Below are 16,754 nucleotides of genomic sequence, written 5' to 3'. Positions count from 1 at the left end.
ACTGATTTATTCTATGCAGAGGTTGAGTGCTTCTCGCATTAACTTATAAAGAGATTCTTTGATAGTGATTAAATAGTTTTTTGATTCATCTTCTGTTGATGGCAATACCCACCCCCTTTTATATGATTGCTGGCGTATAATTCATGCTTCGCTTTCTATTGAAGATTTATATATCTACCAGAAAGCTAATAGTGTTGCAGACTGGATAACGAGTTATATAGTCAATTACACTGGATGTACACTATAGAATTGTTCAACACATCTTTGACACCAATTTTTGGATATTTTTATTTTTTGATTTTCATGGATGTATGCATACTTATCTTAATTTGAATTCATCCATTTTATCCACAAAAAAATAGAGAATTTAAAGCATTTTGAGCTCCATCATTCATCCATCACTATAGATCTCAAAGCGAAATGGGGATGAACCAATGGGTGCTGGATGCAAAGGAAGTTTATCCTTCGTTTGAGCAAAGGATACAACGATGTCCCATAGTTCTGGTCGTGAGTTTTATATCTTCCTCCTCTTTGGAGTTCACTAATGATTTCACATTGTCTTCATTGTATAGTTATGTAGCTTCCACTTTCCAGAGTATCTACTTCAGTGGAGCCTGCTTGCATCTTCAACGATACCATCTCACGGAAACTCGACTCTGGCCACTTAAAATCGGGGATGATAAAGTATATATAGTTTTACTTATACATATATATATATATATATATATATATATATATATATATATATATATATATATATATATATGGGGAAAAAAGCTGCTTCCATGCTCCGAATTCATGCATACAAGTCATAATGGAATAATTTTATCATTGTGCCAAGATCCATCTTTCTTATTGGACCTTCTAATATCTAAATCCAAAGACAAAGTTAATGAATCTTCTTCTCCATATTGTTTGTACTTCTTGTTTCTCAACAGTTTTTCATGGTTTTATAAGCAGTCACTCTATTTTATTAAGAAATAACGAAGTTCCTCCTCTACTTTTATTAAGAAATAACAAATATAATTTTAAAGAGACGGACGGGAAAGGCGACTAAGAAAAGGTTCGCCAAACCTTATGCTTCTTGCCTCCTCCGCAGTGATTTTTCCTTTCGTGCATCAGGGCTTTACCTCATGCTTCTTCCTGTATTATTAGGATATGATAAGAGAAAAAATATTGTTGGATCTAATATAAAAGGTTTTGAAGATTATGATGCTATCATGGGTCCCTGGAGGAAGACTTCTTATAGAAATATGTTCATTGACTTGCTTGCCGCGTCATTGACTGCATTTATAGTTGTTCAGCTACTCCTTTTTAAAAGACGAACAACTAAAATGCTTCATTGGAAAGTGGGAGTGAAATCGACATGGGACTAGGTTTGGATTTTAGTCATTTGTATATCGCATAAGCTCAATGTTAGATGGGGTATAATCAGATTTACCATACCGGTACCAGCAATATATCGACAGACAATTAGCTCGATATGGTACTAGTATGTACTATATCGAAAGGAGAAAGAGAGGAGGGGAGAGAAAGAGACTCATCTAGTCAGACCGTACAAGAGAGGGGAGACGAGACTTCAAACACGTCGAAAGAGCCGGAAGGGAGAGACGAGACCTTTAAGGTTCATGTCCCGTTTCGATCAGCTAAATTGTGCTGATAACCGATCGGTTCGGTTTGATACGTCTCAAACCGGCCGGTTTGCCTCGATATATCTTAAACCAATTGGTTCGCCAGATCCTGGTTATAATAGATAGAATATTATTGTGAATGAGTTTAGCTAGCTGTATCTATCTGCTCAGGAGTTTATATGAGGGTGCTAATATTAGATTCAACAAGCCTTGGTGCCATGTGCTTTGACCCGTAAAGGCCATATCAAGAATTCAAAACTGATATTACCCCTTCGACCATCAAAACTATTGTGGGACGTAATGAATTTCATGTTGGTAGACTATGAAGTGAAAAAAAAAACACTTTTATATACAGTATTTATCAAATGCACAATATTACATATATTTAGAAAAAAACAACCTCAAGCAATTTTGTCAACCAATGCCACTTCTAGCTATTCACTATTACATTTGGCCATCCCACCTAATACCCAGACGCCATTCCAATCCAGCAGTATGCAGAGCAAGACTAGGTTCTGAAATTAATAGCTCACTCGTAGTCCATGGGTCTGTCATAACTGGAAGACCCCAAGGTTGAAACTTTGCTTCGAAGCAAGTCTTACCTTGCAAACCATCATTTCTATTAGAGTTAAATCGTTATGCCTTACTCTATGGTACCAAATAAGCCAATGAATTCAGCTGGGTTTCATTTGATGAAATAGCTGTTTTTTTGTACAGTATGAACTTACTTGAGAAGAATATATAGACAACTGAGCTATTAGCTCACCACCTAGGAATCGGTTGGAGGTAGTACATCCACAGATGGCTGTCATGCAGACATTGTAATAACAACAATCAGTTTAAACTTCTTTTTCGTTGCAATTAGCTGGAACTTGTATGTGAAACATATAGCTCGAACTGCCGATGTATATTGTTCCAAACCACGGTATTTAAATTATATTAAAAATATTTAAACATTCTTCAACCAGCACAGCTACATCACATTACTGAAATGAAATTTCCTGTTGATTCCTTCGTGAGGTCATCATCAAAAGCTCATAATCTGAGAACACAGTGAGACGAGCGTTTCGAATCAGAAAAAAATGCAGAAAACATGCCAAAAATTAGATGATAGAGGGTTAAAGTAATTAAGATATAGAAATTTAACAATAATGAATAAGGCAAGATTTTTTAGTATTTAAATATTTATTTATGGCGAAGAATGCATAAGCGATAGCAATAATAGCTGTCACGCCCCAAACCCATCACCCGGGTCCGGCACGCGACCGGCCGCATGAGCCCTAGAGCAGTGCCCTAAAGATCATGCAAGGCCTAAGATAAACAACAATTCGATAATTCCACAGTTAATCACTTAAATCAAATATATAAATCCAACATGACCAGATAATCAAATTGGTTCATTTACAAAAGCTTTCAATATTCATTGATATCAAGATAGACTAAGCAACTAATGACTCTCATACTCGCACTCTGCGCTCATCCTATCCATGTCTATGCATCCTGCAACTCTGAAAAAAAAGAAAGAAGAAGGGGTATGAGCTTTTCCAGCCCAGTAAGATCCCAACAGCCACACACACAGTAATAATAATAAAATAATCAAAACATCAAATAAATGTCATTTCATCTTTTCAAAAGCTCAACAAACAACAAGTGTGTATAATCAGTACATATACACAAATCCTTTTTCACATTATGTGATCCATTCCCGTATTACTCTGATTTTCAAGTTTTCAGACTTTTCACTTCTGGCTTTGGACTAACCAAGTTCATGTCCCAGTCCAAGACTGCACAAGTCCCACGCATAAGCTCGTGGCAGCTATCCCACGCATAAGCCCGTGGAGGCTATCCTACGCATAAGCTCATAGAGGCTATCCCACGCGTAAGCCCGTGGAGGCTATCCTACGCATAAGCTCGTAGAGGCTATCCCATGACAAGGTTTATCCAACCCATTTTACATGTCTAGTTTTACATGTTTAATCACATTTCAATCACGTCACATATTTTCATAAATTCTCAAAATATGTTATTCCTTCCCAATTTAATTATTCCAATACTTTCATAATAAACAAAATGCACACCTCATAGTGTCATACAAGCTCAAAAACAAATATCAACATAATGATAAAATATATCCAACGATAAATCCAATATATGCATAAATAAAAGTGCTCAGTTGTAGGGATTCTTACAGAGATTGTAGACTGACTTAAACACGAATCCGAATCACAACCTACGCGCTGGGGTGCTGAGTCCCCTGATCAAAATCTCCTGGCACCGCCGACTCTTCCTCTACAACATCAATTATAAATCACAACTAAATTATTTAATATTTAAATATTCTAAATCATAATTCATATCTACTATGGGGTCCATCACCAGGTCCCCAAACATCTCAATCCCTCCAAATCTAGGACAGTCGGGGTGGCCCGACTCCCACCTTTGTACCACCGGTCTATGTCGTCGCCAGCCGTGGCCGCTGCCATGCCGGCGATGATGGCCAGTCCCCGTGAAGAGACCGAAAGAAAGGGATGATCCGTCCCTCTTCATGGTTGGGAATACATCTCCCTCCCTCAAATCCTTTTTGATCCAAGGGCAACAACCATGGTGGTCGTGCCCTCTCCTTCCCCAATCCGACAACACCACTGGCCGAACCATCGCCGGCCGCCACATTTGCAGTCGCCGGTGATGGTGGCCGGCCAAGAGAAAGGGGAAGAAGAGGTCTCCTCTTCTTCCTCCCATGAACCCGCAAAAGGGGTCCCCCCCTTTCTCCATCATCAGCCGAAATCCACTGTAGCAGTGGCTCGGCCCCCACCCGACAGCAACCCCCGTGGCCATGATCGTCGCCGCCGTCGCCGCCGGTGGCCTGCTGCCGTCGCTGCCGCTGACGTGAGGGAAAGGGGAAGGAAAGAGGAGATGGAGTCTTGAGGAAGAAGACCCCGGATCCATCTCTCCCCTTCTCCAATAAACCCTAGAAATCCCAAAATAATTCTCTCACAGTCCCGACCGACCACAATGCCATGGTTCTCGGCCAATCCCGGCGGCCGGCGGCGGCCAAAAATCCGGGGGAGAGAAGCCGAAACAGGGGTACCCTGTTTCGGACTCTTCCCCGACGATCCGCCGGCCGAAATCCCACCATCTCCACCTAAAATCCAGAGAAATAAACACAAGGGAAAAGCACCGTGCTTACCTTGGTCCGGTGGGGGATACTCCGGCGGCCTTTCCGGTGGAAAATCAAAGGAGAAAATCCTCTCTTGTGGAGGGTCTTACCGAAGGAAAAAGGAAGGCTTCTCCCCCCCCCCCCCCTCCGCGGCCGGCCGGATCTCGGAACTTCTCCGGCGCTCGGTCTCCTCCGGCGAATCGCCTCTCCAACGCCGCCGCCGCCTCCCCTTTGCACCCTCCTCCTCTTCCATCCACGATCGTGCCTAGGGCACGATCGTAAAAGGGAGACGGGCCCGGTCTTTTCAGGCCGGCCCGTTATCCCTTTTTTTTTGGGGGGGGGGGGTTTACAATAGTGCTGCCTGCAATAATAATATATCACATTATCATAAAAATTTCTTGAAGTACTGATGAATAATTTGTTGATTAATCAAGATTATGATGAATAAACCAAAATAACAAAATTATTTCTAAAAAAATCTGCCAATTCTTTGGCCAAGGAGATAACTAGATTAATTGAGAACCTTTTTTCAACCAATCAAAGAATACTGTTACTACAGGCAAGCTAAGCTTGATTCATCAGAAGACCTGAAGAATTCCTCAAAACCAAACAGCACAGGACCTTAGTATAACTGACATGGTTGGCCAAGATCTCCAAGTGCTCAGTACCATGCCTGGGTTTGACGGACGAGGATTCAAGATGGTTTTCTTGTACCAATCAAGCCAAGAAGGCACAAAATCCATCACCTGTAAAATTTAGAAGATGGCAACACCAACATTACCTTACAGAGTGCTAGCCAACTTGCAAGGCAGAAATCCTAGCAAATTTTGTTTATGATGGTTAAGACAGCATGGATGCAAGAACTTTGGCATAATAAGCACCTAGTTTACAACAAATATTTGCCACCGCTAGCCATTACATGTACCTAAGCCTATGCATTAGCAAGCTTCAGCCACATTGCTGGAAAATTTTTCCAGTGAAGCACAGAGACCATTGCTCAGCCTACTTGCAAAAATATTTGACACGTCTTTTGATTGGCAGCCTATGAATCAATAATCCAAACGCTAGTGTTAATTTAATCGCTCTCGTCACTTTATTCTATCATTTTGCACTTCTCACCTGTAAATAATACATCAGCACACACTGATATTTCATGTGAAAACCTGCCACTTTCTAGTAACCAAGTACAGATGAAATTAACTCAATGTGAGATTTATTTGTCATGTAGTGAGAAAAATCTCTCTGCGTTCACAATATCCCCTAAATTAGCAAAAATCTCTAACTAGATGATTCTCAGCTAAGAATCGCCTCCACAAAAGCACCCTGCCACTCTAATGTCAATTGACATATGAAGACAAATTCTAATATGGAAAAACTATCAAACAATTACCCACAGATGCATTAAATAAAACATAGGAGGCAAATTATGAAGCCATTAGATACCCAAAAACGCAACTTATGTGCCATAAATACACAAAGCAGTTTCATGCACAAAGGCAACCAAGGCTGAATTGCCCAATTGCTGCTACTACTCCGTCCTGAATTGAATAAAAATTTGGCATACCACATAGAAGCATCATATCTTTACATGTTCTTTTCTTCAAAATGGTCCCTAATAAAAATCTGTGATATGTGATGTTTGTTGCAAGCAATAGGACTGCAAACTTTTGTTAAGAACGGGCAATTAAGGCACATAATTTTTTCAAAGTTGGAAAGTGGCCCAAGTGAAGAAATCAGGCTTTAAAAAAAAGAGAGAATGATTTCATAACCATGGCCGCCAAAGAGTCTCAAGTAAACATCCAAAGGACGGATTCCAGAAGACACTAAGAGGTGAGGTGGCAGCAGTCAGCAGCCATTATATGGGCATGAACTCCTAAGGATAGCATTCGTTGACTAATCGAGGAGTTCAAAACAAAAGACCAAAACACTGATAACCACTGCCCTAACTCGATTTCTCCATCCCAAACCCATTGAAGCATTTAATTCCAGCAGTACGGCCGAAGAGGCAAGCGGCCAGAAGTCTCTCGAGTCGAGGGCAGTTTTCTTTGGGTAACCAAACAGCGGAGCCCTCAAATCCTGTAGTTCCAGGAAAGAAGAAAATATGAACCACTTATGGGGGCGTTTGGTATGGGGTGATCGTCCTAGAATAAGGATGATGTGGATGGAGGTGATGAGATCATCGCATTTAGTTGCATCATGGTGATCCTACGTGGCGGTGATCTTAAATCACTTCCACTCTTCAAATCACCTCCCAACTCGGTGATGGGATACCCGTCCTTGAGGTCGGAAATCCAAGATCACCCCAGGGCAGTGATCCTGGGTTGAAAGTTAAACACAAAAATACCCCTCAAGTTAGCAGAAAAAATAATATATCAATATACCATCAATATATTATGTCAATGTTATATATATATATATATATATATATATATAATGTTGATATTATATATTATATTAATGATATATTATATTATAATATATTACTAATCATATTATTATCCTATTATTATTGAAGGATAATTTTAAATTCTAGTAGAAATATATTATTATATTTTATATTTATATAATGAAAATATTTAATATATTACTATATTACTTCTATTTACCTTATTTTTCTAATCAAAATAATTATTAATATTAAAAAATCTATTATAAGTATAAATAAAAATATTAATTCTATAATGAAAAATAACATATTTTTATAAGATTAATAATTTATAGGAGTAATAAATATATTTTTATAGAATATATTAATAATTAATATATTGATAAATATATTAATATTTTATTATAATATATATTATATGATTAATAAATATATGATAAGGGCTACTAATTGTAGAATATGTGACAAAATTATGGAGCTATTATAGGAATTAGTATATGGATTTACATTTTTAATTCATGAGAATTAAAAATACATAAAAAATCCATGTAAGATATATCAAGGATATTTGTGGTATTATGTAGTCAGTGATCTTGGATCCCGGTACCATACCAAACAAGTTACTCATGGATATCCGGAGATTTTTAATCACTGGACCATGGCCTACCAAACACATTGATCTTAGATCACTGGGATCAAATCACCCCAGCATTCGGATCGTCGGAGATCTTAGATCACTGTGGTGATCTTGTTGGGGTTACCAAACGCCCCCTAACTGCTTTTTAATTACAGAATAGAGTTACCTACCTGACCTGGTAGAAGAAGCAGCAGCTCATTAATCCTTTCATCTCGAATGAAAGAGCTGTTACAAGTTTCTAGAGACGCACCATCACAACTGTGAAGCACGGAGAAGCAGAAATAGTAAGAAGCAAGGAAGAAACTCTCAGTTTGTTCGATGTATCCAAGTGTGCACACCAAAGCAGCAGAGCTGTCTCGCGAGTTGTTAAGACAGATGACACCGCAACACAGAAAAGAAGGCATCAATCTTGATAACATTCTATAAGACTAGATAATTTCCCTAATGTGTCTCTAAGAAACTATGAATGCAACAGGAAAATGATATGGAATATAAAGTTTAAATACAATTATCCAAAATTCAAGCAATAATGAGTCGAAGCATTGCTCATAAAACAAAGTTCAGAAGGTCCAATAAAGCCCAAGAGCCATAGTAACATGATGCATCTAGGCACAATGGGGTCCATACCTCCTACTTCGAGGCCTATCACTAGCAGCAGTGTTTCTGAATAACATTCATTCGCCGCAAGTCACTTCATTTTATAAATACTAATAGGTGACCAAAAGCAATAAATAAATCACATACAATTGAGCCAAAGCAAACCCAGCAAGACTTACCCACTAGTATTTGGTGATTCATCACATCCATGATGGTATGGTGGTGACTTGCTATAGCTGTGCCTAAGATTTTAAATATCATTGGACAGGGGTATCCCAGTTTCTCCTTTGAATGGGATGCCCTATTGTCTCATAACTCATCCCGATCAAGCATCCCGATAGGTACCCTCCATCTCTCTTCCCTTCTTATTTCCTTATCTCTTTTTTTGTTTTTTTGTTTTTTCTTTCTTTTTATTCTTCCTTCCTATCATTCCTTTTTTCTTCTTTCCTTCCTTTCTTTCTTTTTCTTCTTCTTTCCTTTCTTTCTTTCTTTCCTCTTTCTTCATCTTTGTCTTTCTTGATTTTGAAACCCCTTTCTTGTCCCAATCTCATTTCTTGCAAGAATCAGACGTTACAGCTGTGGTTTTAAATCCCGGCGAGAACAGGGTGTCTCGGCCACCCTATTATGCTCTTGTAAGAAAACAGGACCGGGATGGAGGAAAGATTCCAAAACCCACCAACATGGGGAAAGAAGTAGAAAGATGAAAGAATAGAAAGAAAAAAGGAAAGAAAAAAAGGGAAAAAGAAAGGATGGAAGATGAAAAAAGAAAGAAAAGAAGGAAAGAAGGAAGAAAGAAAAGAAAGAAGAAAAAGGAAAGAAAGGAAGGATGGGAGAAGAAAAAGGTAGAAAGTAAGGAAGGAAAGAAGAAGGGAAAGAAAGAAGAAGAAAAAGGAAATAATGAAAGGAAGAAGGAAAAAAAAGAAAGAAATGAAGGAATGAAGGAAAGAAGGAAGAAAGGAAAGTAAAAAGAAAAAAAACAAAGAAATAAATAAATAAAGAAAAGAATATGGAGAGAGAGATAAAGGGTAACAACTAGGATGCTCGACCAAGACAACCGAGACACTAGGATGTTTCTCCACAACATGGTGTCCAGTTTTGTGGAGAAACCGAGACACTCATGTCTCACGAGATTTAAAACCTTGTTTAAAACATTGGCAGCACCCATGAGATGACACAATGTAACGCCTTTGATGGTGGTCATGAGGACTGTAGCTCCTGCTTGAAAAAGCAGTTAGATGCCCAAATCAGTTAAACACTAATTTGGTTCTGCACAGTACTATCCATGAGTCTGAGTGCAAAATGTGAGCGAATGAGTTATACAGCATATTCAGTTGACAAGCCACATACTTTAATTTTCTGGCTGAAGAATATCATACTGACAACCCAGCTTCCCAAATCAATGACATATTTTAAAAGCAACATAAGCATTTCCACTGTGATGACAGGACTCCCCATGCAAACATCCAAGTTATTAGCTGGCATCTTTAGATTCTCACCGAAAATAGTACTACAATGACCCTCTAGCTTTGATTGGGAAAAGAACAACCTGTTCATGTCAACAACTCACCTGCCTCTTATCCATAAATATATGAAAGGTTCCTCCATTTGTACCAACCCAAATATTCATTCTTATAATTGTCAGGGTGAGGATATCAACAGAACATGGGCATACGTTTCTGGGAAGCCATCAAAATGCTAGGATAAGCAATGTATGGCAGAATAATAACTTCGTTCTCATACATGACTGCAGCTTAGATCTGAAGGCAAAGCATCAAAATGTGCATAGCTGAACAGAAATATATGTTCATAAATCCAATGGATGATCAACTTCTGATCTCACACTACAGAAGGCGAAAGCCCGACTTCAAGATAAATTTCTTTTCAAACTAAGAAGTTGGGAATTCAGTTAAGCCAGATGAATATCCATTAAAACAAGAAATAAATAAGGAAATTGGACATTGTAGACATAAAAGATTATTAATAAAAACAAACAAAATAAAGGTAATACGAGGTAGCTATCTTGGAATTTATGTGCATCTGCTATGATTGAGAATTGAACAACAAATTCCAAACCTTCCTTTTTAAATCAAAAAGTCAGAAAAAATCAATAAAAGTTAATAAGACAATTGCAAGATTCTACATGTGGCACTAAAGGCTGATCGTCATGGAAGGCGCTTCGGAGAACGGGGCATTAATGGTTGACTCCTCGTTTTCCATCATGCGACGTGCTTCGGAGGATGGGACATTAATGATTGCCCCCGTTTGCATCCCGTCCAACAGTGCCTCGGAAGGATGCGTGCACACAACACATTAAAGAGCTCTTATAGTCGTCCTCACTTGGAGTAACGTGGCAGCTTAAGCCACCCAAGCTCGGCTCAGGAAGCCCAGCTCCAATATTACACCAAGTGTTCCCTGCTCGGCGCGCGCATCTCTATGAGCACTCAGCCATGAAGCAGGACGACCAACAATTCAACTACTTCCTTCACCCGAGCCAAAGAGCAACTCGACCTCGGAAGTCGGGGGTCAAATGATGGGAGGCAAAATGGATTGTCCCAGTGCAAGGAATCATCCCATCCCGATCGGGCAGGACCACAACTCTGCTCAGAGCTGGCCCAATCTCAGACTCCGCCGAAGGCTCAGTTAGCCTCAGCCGGATCTCTCCGCTACTACGACCTGCCGTAACCTCTTTCTACGCCTGTAATGACGTCCCGAGCCCAAGCTCGGAACGCCCTGCTGAGTCAGTTGCAAGTCAAAAAGCTCCTTCGACCACAGGACTATTCGCCGATATGCCCCGACCCGAGCTCGAGGCGCCCATATATTCGCCGACGCGCCCCGACCGAGCTTGGGGCGCCTTTTATTTTCACCAATACGCCCTGATCCGAGCTCGGGGCGCCCTTAATATTCGACGATACGCCCCGGCCAAGTTCGGGGCGCCCCATCTAACAACGCCCCCCAACCCTTGAACTCGGGGTGCCCTACCGAGCAAACCTCGGAATCAAAGAAGTGAGGCCGACCTCGCCGAATACATGACGCGACCCCTTATTGAGCTTGGCCTCGCCCATACCCGCCTACATGGCCGTACACTACAGCTTCTCCACGCCATGCTTCGCTTGCTGGCCAACGATAGTCAAGGACAATGCCATGCTACTCCAGCCATATCATGTTACAACTGTCAACGCGTTATCGATCGCAAGAACGGACTGTACCGTGCGCCTCAAGTAAGCTCTAGCTACGCGCCATCTGGCTTAAAGCCATTCCCTCTCATGATGAGAATGGGTCATACCTCCGCCACCTAGACACCTCTATAGGAACTATAAATAGCCCCATCAGGTAACGCCTAAGGGACTTTTTTTGGACTAACTAAGCTCCACTCTAACTTGGCATCAGAGGGCCCTTATCGGAACCACTGGTGAGGCTTTGTTCAGGTACACCAATGCGCAGGAGGTGGCTCACCTTCTTTCTCAACCTTCCGGCAGCTCCCTCGGCTCCTCCGGCGTGGTCACCCTCGGGCCAGATTTGAACCACAACAGAACATATGATGGAGAAAAAAATTAATTCACTATGCAATCTTTTGCAAATGACCCCAAAATCAAAATAAGGTAGAAATGGACTTTGTGAAAACCTTTCTAATTCCATGCACTACAGGAAACAAGGGATTTAGCAGCGGTTAATATTATTGCTAAAAGATTGGAAAATCACTAATGATACTTTTCCTAGCGGATGTACTGATGGTCACTCAAAAGCACATAAATCCTTTATAGAAGTAAGATATATAATAGGAAAATAATGAATAGAAAGTCATCAAAAAACCTGAAGGCTATGCAACTCCAGATCGAATGGCATCACCGATCATTGTGTGCATCCCATCTATCCTCATTAAAGGTTCATCAGCACCCTTACCACATTAGTAGATATTTCCCAAAATTGAGTCCCAAGTACATCAATCCCTACCATGTTGAATGAATTTCTGTTTATGAGAGTTCTTTGTGCTATCTTTGTGTGTTAATCTCAGTGATTCAACTTGTGAGGATCCGTACGGGCATGTGTTTAGTCCCACATTGGTTATTCGCTGGCTAAATCTTGAGTACTTATATAAGATCAAGGAACCCAAATAATACCTTCCGGTTAACCATTTTGGGTGAGATTCTAGGTTGTTACAAATAGTATCAGAGTGGACCCGACCCATAACCTATGTAGATTAGAGGACACTGCAACATAGATTCATTAGGCTGATCACGGGCGGATCGTGGTGCTTATGATTAGATTTGAATGGATTTAAACCCTTAGCCGGACGTTAGGGCTTAAACAGGGAGAGTATATGAGGACCCGTGCGAGTATGTGTTTAGTCCCACATCGGTGATTCGTTGGGTAGATCTTAGGTACTTATATAGGATCAAGAAATTCAAATAATACCTTCCGACTAGTCATTTTGGGTGAGGTCCTAGGTTATTACACAACTAATGTTATAAATTGTTATATAAAATAAAAGCATAATAAAAGGAATTGAATAAGAAAGTTGCATGTAAAGGACCTAATCAGCAAACTATGCTCCTATGGATCAAATCTTCATTAGAACACAAGTAATTTGTTCCAACTATTGACTCCAATACTCCACAGCACCCATATGCATCGATCTCAATCAGATGCACATGGTTTTAAAACTGATTTACATCATATTTTAGTTCAAAATACCTTCCAAAAATCTATAATCATATCCGGACACTAAGATTTCTGCATTAGAATGTTTATGTGATCAATTTGGTGAACAGGTGAAACCTTAAAGGAGAAGATGGAAGGTTGAAAGTTGAAGGATAAAGTAAAAGAAAAATAAAGTTCTCAAAGATGGCAGTTGCGGCACTTAGATATGTTGTTTTGGAAGCAATGTTGGGAGAACCATATTTCCATGCCCAAACACAGTGCCTCACCCCAAAATTTATACCAAGCTTAAAAGGATAAGGTTAAACTACGACTCTAAATAGAATACAATTATGCAATAATATAAAACATAACGATGTGCATACCAGTTGGTGGCTATGAGGGAAATGGATCAGTAGCGCAGAAATAATTGGTGGGGCCAAACAATCAGTAGAAATTCTTGGCGATGCCTGCTGGCAAGTAGAAATGCTTGTAAAAGGCTGGTAACAACGGAAAATGTTAGGGTTTGGAGAAACACAAGGCTGTTGCTTGAAGTAACTAGTCATGTTCCTAGGGAACTTATGTGGAACCTGAAAGTGAAAGCTTGCTGATTCACAATTTGATTTAGAAGCAGACAACAATGTATCAACTGAATTTAGTTCATTGGTCTGGCATGAAAGATAAGCCGATTTCTCTTTGTTGGTCCACATCTTGATATTTGTTTCTTTTGGCTAAACTCATAAGGGAAACATATCTTATGATGACAGAGAATAGGTTCTGGTTTAGGACGGATACAAAAGAACAATCATAATTGATGACTGATAGAACGTATAATTGCTTCTGACTGGCACATGGTATCAGTTTTAGTTTGTTAATTGAAATCAGGTACCAATTATGCTTGTAAGCAGAGTTAGGGTACCAAACATGCTGGTGTGTAAATTGTTAAACAGGACTTGTCTATCAATTTAATTAACAATCAAACTAATCTAATTGATATAACTATCAGTGCAGCCAAATCAACATGATTGCAAAGGTATTTGTAGAAAAAAACATTTGAAGAAGAGGCCATCATCACAGTGATTAGTTACTTCATATACCTAGAAAACTAGCAAACAAACTCCCTGTCCAAAAGATTTTTTTTTTAAAAAAAAAAAATCCTTAAAACTCCATGAAGTTCTAGACAGGTAGAACCTTTAATGTATTACACTTGCATTGTTTTTAATGTATTACACTTGCATTGTATGTTGCAAACTTCTACTATTGCAGGATCCAACTAAGTGGCTGGCTGCAAGGGTTGAAAACGGAAAGGCGGTGAGGATAGAAGTTACCTTTGCTCATAATTTTTAACTACGTGGCAGAGATATACACTAACAGTGGTAGTGATAGAGTGCTGTCTCATGATAATTTGTCAACTCTAAACATGGATTTCTGTTCCAGCACCGGCTTCTAAACGTCAAGAAATCATTTAGCAATTCGGATATACAAAGAAGCATAATCAGAATTTACAACAAGTTAAATCACCACAGCCCATGTTCACGGAAGCATGTAACGGACAGTAAGTATAACTACATTTAGATAAACATTAAAAGCTAAAACAACAACTGGTTCCAATTGTAAGGGAGAAGAAAACACAGCAACTTATAAAGCAGATTAATCGGAACTTTATGAGCTAAAGGCCTAAACTTTTCAGTTGTTATGAGTCGAAACAAATGTCGGCCCTGAACCTCTATTTGGCTAAAAAATCTGGAAAGCTAATTAAGTGGAAAAATAAACATAAATAGGCTTCAGCTAGAAGTTACAGTCGGTATAATCTTTATGTGAACTGGGATTAGAAAAATTGGGACATACAAGACAATCTAATATAATTAGATGGGGTATTGCATGAAGGACATGGTAGTTTAGGGTGATCGTTGTACTTCTCAATCATGGTTCAGCAATGAAATGAGATGCTAAATTAGAATCATGAAGGAAATCTCTCAAGAAAAATGATGCAAATTTTGGTTAAAAAATCTGAAAAGCGAAGTAAGTGGAAAAAATAAATAATTAGGCTTCAGCTAAAAGTCATAGCCAGCGTAATCTTTATGTTAATCGGGATTAGCAAAATTGGGACATACAAGACAATCTATACAATTAGATGGGTTATTGCATGAAGGAGACGGTAGTTTAGGATGATCATTATACTTTTCAGTCATGGTTCAGAAATGAAACGAGAATTAAGTTATATGTTAAATTAAAATCATGAGGGAAATCTCTCAAAGAAAACATGCAAATTCTGGCTAAAAATTTGAAAAGTTAATAAGTGGAAAAATAAACATAATTAGGCTTCAGCTAGAAGATATAGCCAGTGTAATCTTTATGCTAATTGGAATAAGAAAAATTGGGACATACAAGACAATCTAATATAATTGGATGGGTTAGTACATGAAGAGAATGCAGGGTGAATATTGGACTTTTCCGACTTGGGAAATCTTCATAGATAGACTAAGAAAAACCGAGATGTCTCATGGATCATAAAGTTGTCCAATAAAGAGGCTCCAAGCACAGATGTCCAGCAGCTTACCCTACTGCCCCCTTAATTCAAGCTTTGGATGGATAGTTCTAAAATTTTTCTTTATATACATGGAAGCAGAGACACTTATCCTATCTATCTAACAAATCATTTGCTGACTCAACAGAAGCTAATCTGCTAAGCTACACAATAACAATAAATCAGAGAGAAAAAAAAAGAAATGAAAGTAGTACTATATTAGTTAAAAAATTTAGCTAAAATTATGACTATGAAGGAGGCCCATCATTCAGGTCAGCAAAACAAATAAAATTACCAGTTCGGCGGGTTGGGTTGGGCCAAAGTAATGCCTTTGTCGATGGTGTCACGTATTTGTAAGCCTGCACGTCGAAAATGTGAGCAGCAAAACTCAGTGAAGAAAGAGTTATCAACAGGTCCTAGCCGTCGTGCATGATGAAATATTTCGTTAGGTTTCAATTTAGTAGAAGCGACTCTCCTCCTAAATGGGAATAAAGATTCAGATATCGGCTTGACATAGAAGCTGAAAACCTGTACTGTTTCAATCTCTGTACTTCTGTAACCTTTCATTATCTTTAATAAAAAGGGGATAGCATCCTGCTACCTCCTCTTCCTTTCAAAAAAAAAAGACATAGAAGCCGAAAAACTATCATAAATAAAAGGAGTTTTTATGTACCAAAAATGCAAAAGAATTTTTCACCTAGATTCCACGAAATAAATCTGGAAGCAGGATCACTAGTTTATAATGTCAGAATCCATTTCCAAATTATACACACATTCCCTAGCCTCCCCTTTCTGATCCAAGGTGCACTGCAAACAAACATAAACTTCTTATTAGCTTCAATGAATCTTTTCCCTGCTCCTACTGCAAGATTCCTAGATAAAGAATAGACAAAAATAATGGAAAATTTCTCCACCGATTATAGAGAGGCCGAGAGAGGGAGAGGCTCGACCCAGGCTAGCTCGGCGGTACAGCCACACCGAATCTGCGCAGAGCGAGGGAGAGGTCGAGATCTTGCGATGGAATTAGAGAGCGAGGGAGAGAGAGAGAGAGAAGGGGAGCGAGGGAGGGATCTGGACCGAAGGGGTGTGGATCGGGCCGGAGTAGAGCCGCATGGTACGGATATGGCCGGTCACAAAGTACCGTTCAGCATCGAGATTCGAGCTGGGCGACGATGCAGCCTGAG

The 16,754-nt window shown here is 39.4% G+C and overlaps 1 long non-coding RNA gene across 11 annotated transcripts; it reads right to left on the bottom strand.

The window, feature by feature from the left end:
- Positions 1–796: 796 nt before the first annotated feature.
- Positions 797–16,743, bottom strand: LOC103701687 (uncharacterized). Of its 11 annotated transcripts, XR_015975382.2 has the most exons (9): positions 16,485–16,638; positions 16,268–16,377; positions 15,866–15,929; positions 13,430–13,543; positions 5,410–5,534; positions 4,819–5,149; positions 3,821–3,920; positions 2,360–2,673; positions 797–2,233 (listed from the first exon to the last, which is right to left on the bottom strand). It is a non-coding gene; the product is annotated as an uncharacterized LOC103701687 (long non-coding RNA). The 11 variants fall into 11 exon arrangements; XR_015975379.2 differs by lacking the exons at positions 797–2,233; positions 2,360–2,673 and adding an exon at positions 2,959–3,139; XR_015975384.2 differs by lacking the exons at positions 797–2,233; positions 2,360–2,673; positions 3,821–3,920 and adding an exon at positions 2,959–3,139.
- Between the last annotated feature and the right edge of the window lie 11 nt (positions 16,744–16,754).

This window comes from Phoenix dactylifera, chromosome 2 (assembly GCF_051530095.1).
Source record: "Phoenix dactylifera cultivar Ajwa chromosome 2, Ajwa_hap1_PhDact_Kaust_v1.1, whole genome shotgun sequence".
NCBI classification, from domain to species: Eukaryota; Viridiplantae; Streptophyta; class Magnoliopsida; order Arecales; family Arecaceae; genus Phoenix; species Phoenix dactylifera.
The sequence above is the reverse complement of the archived record's forward strand: the minus strand, read 5'-3'. Positions and strand labels throughout refer to the sequence as shown.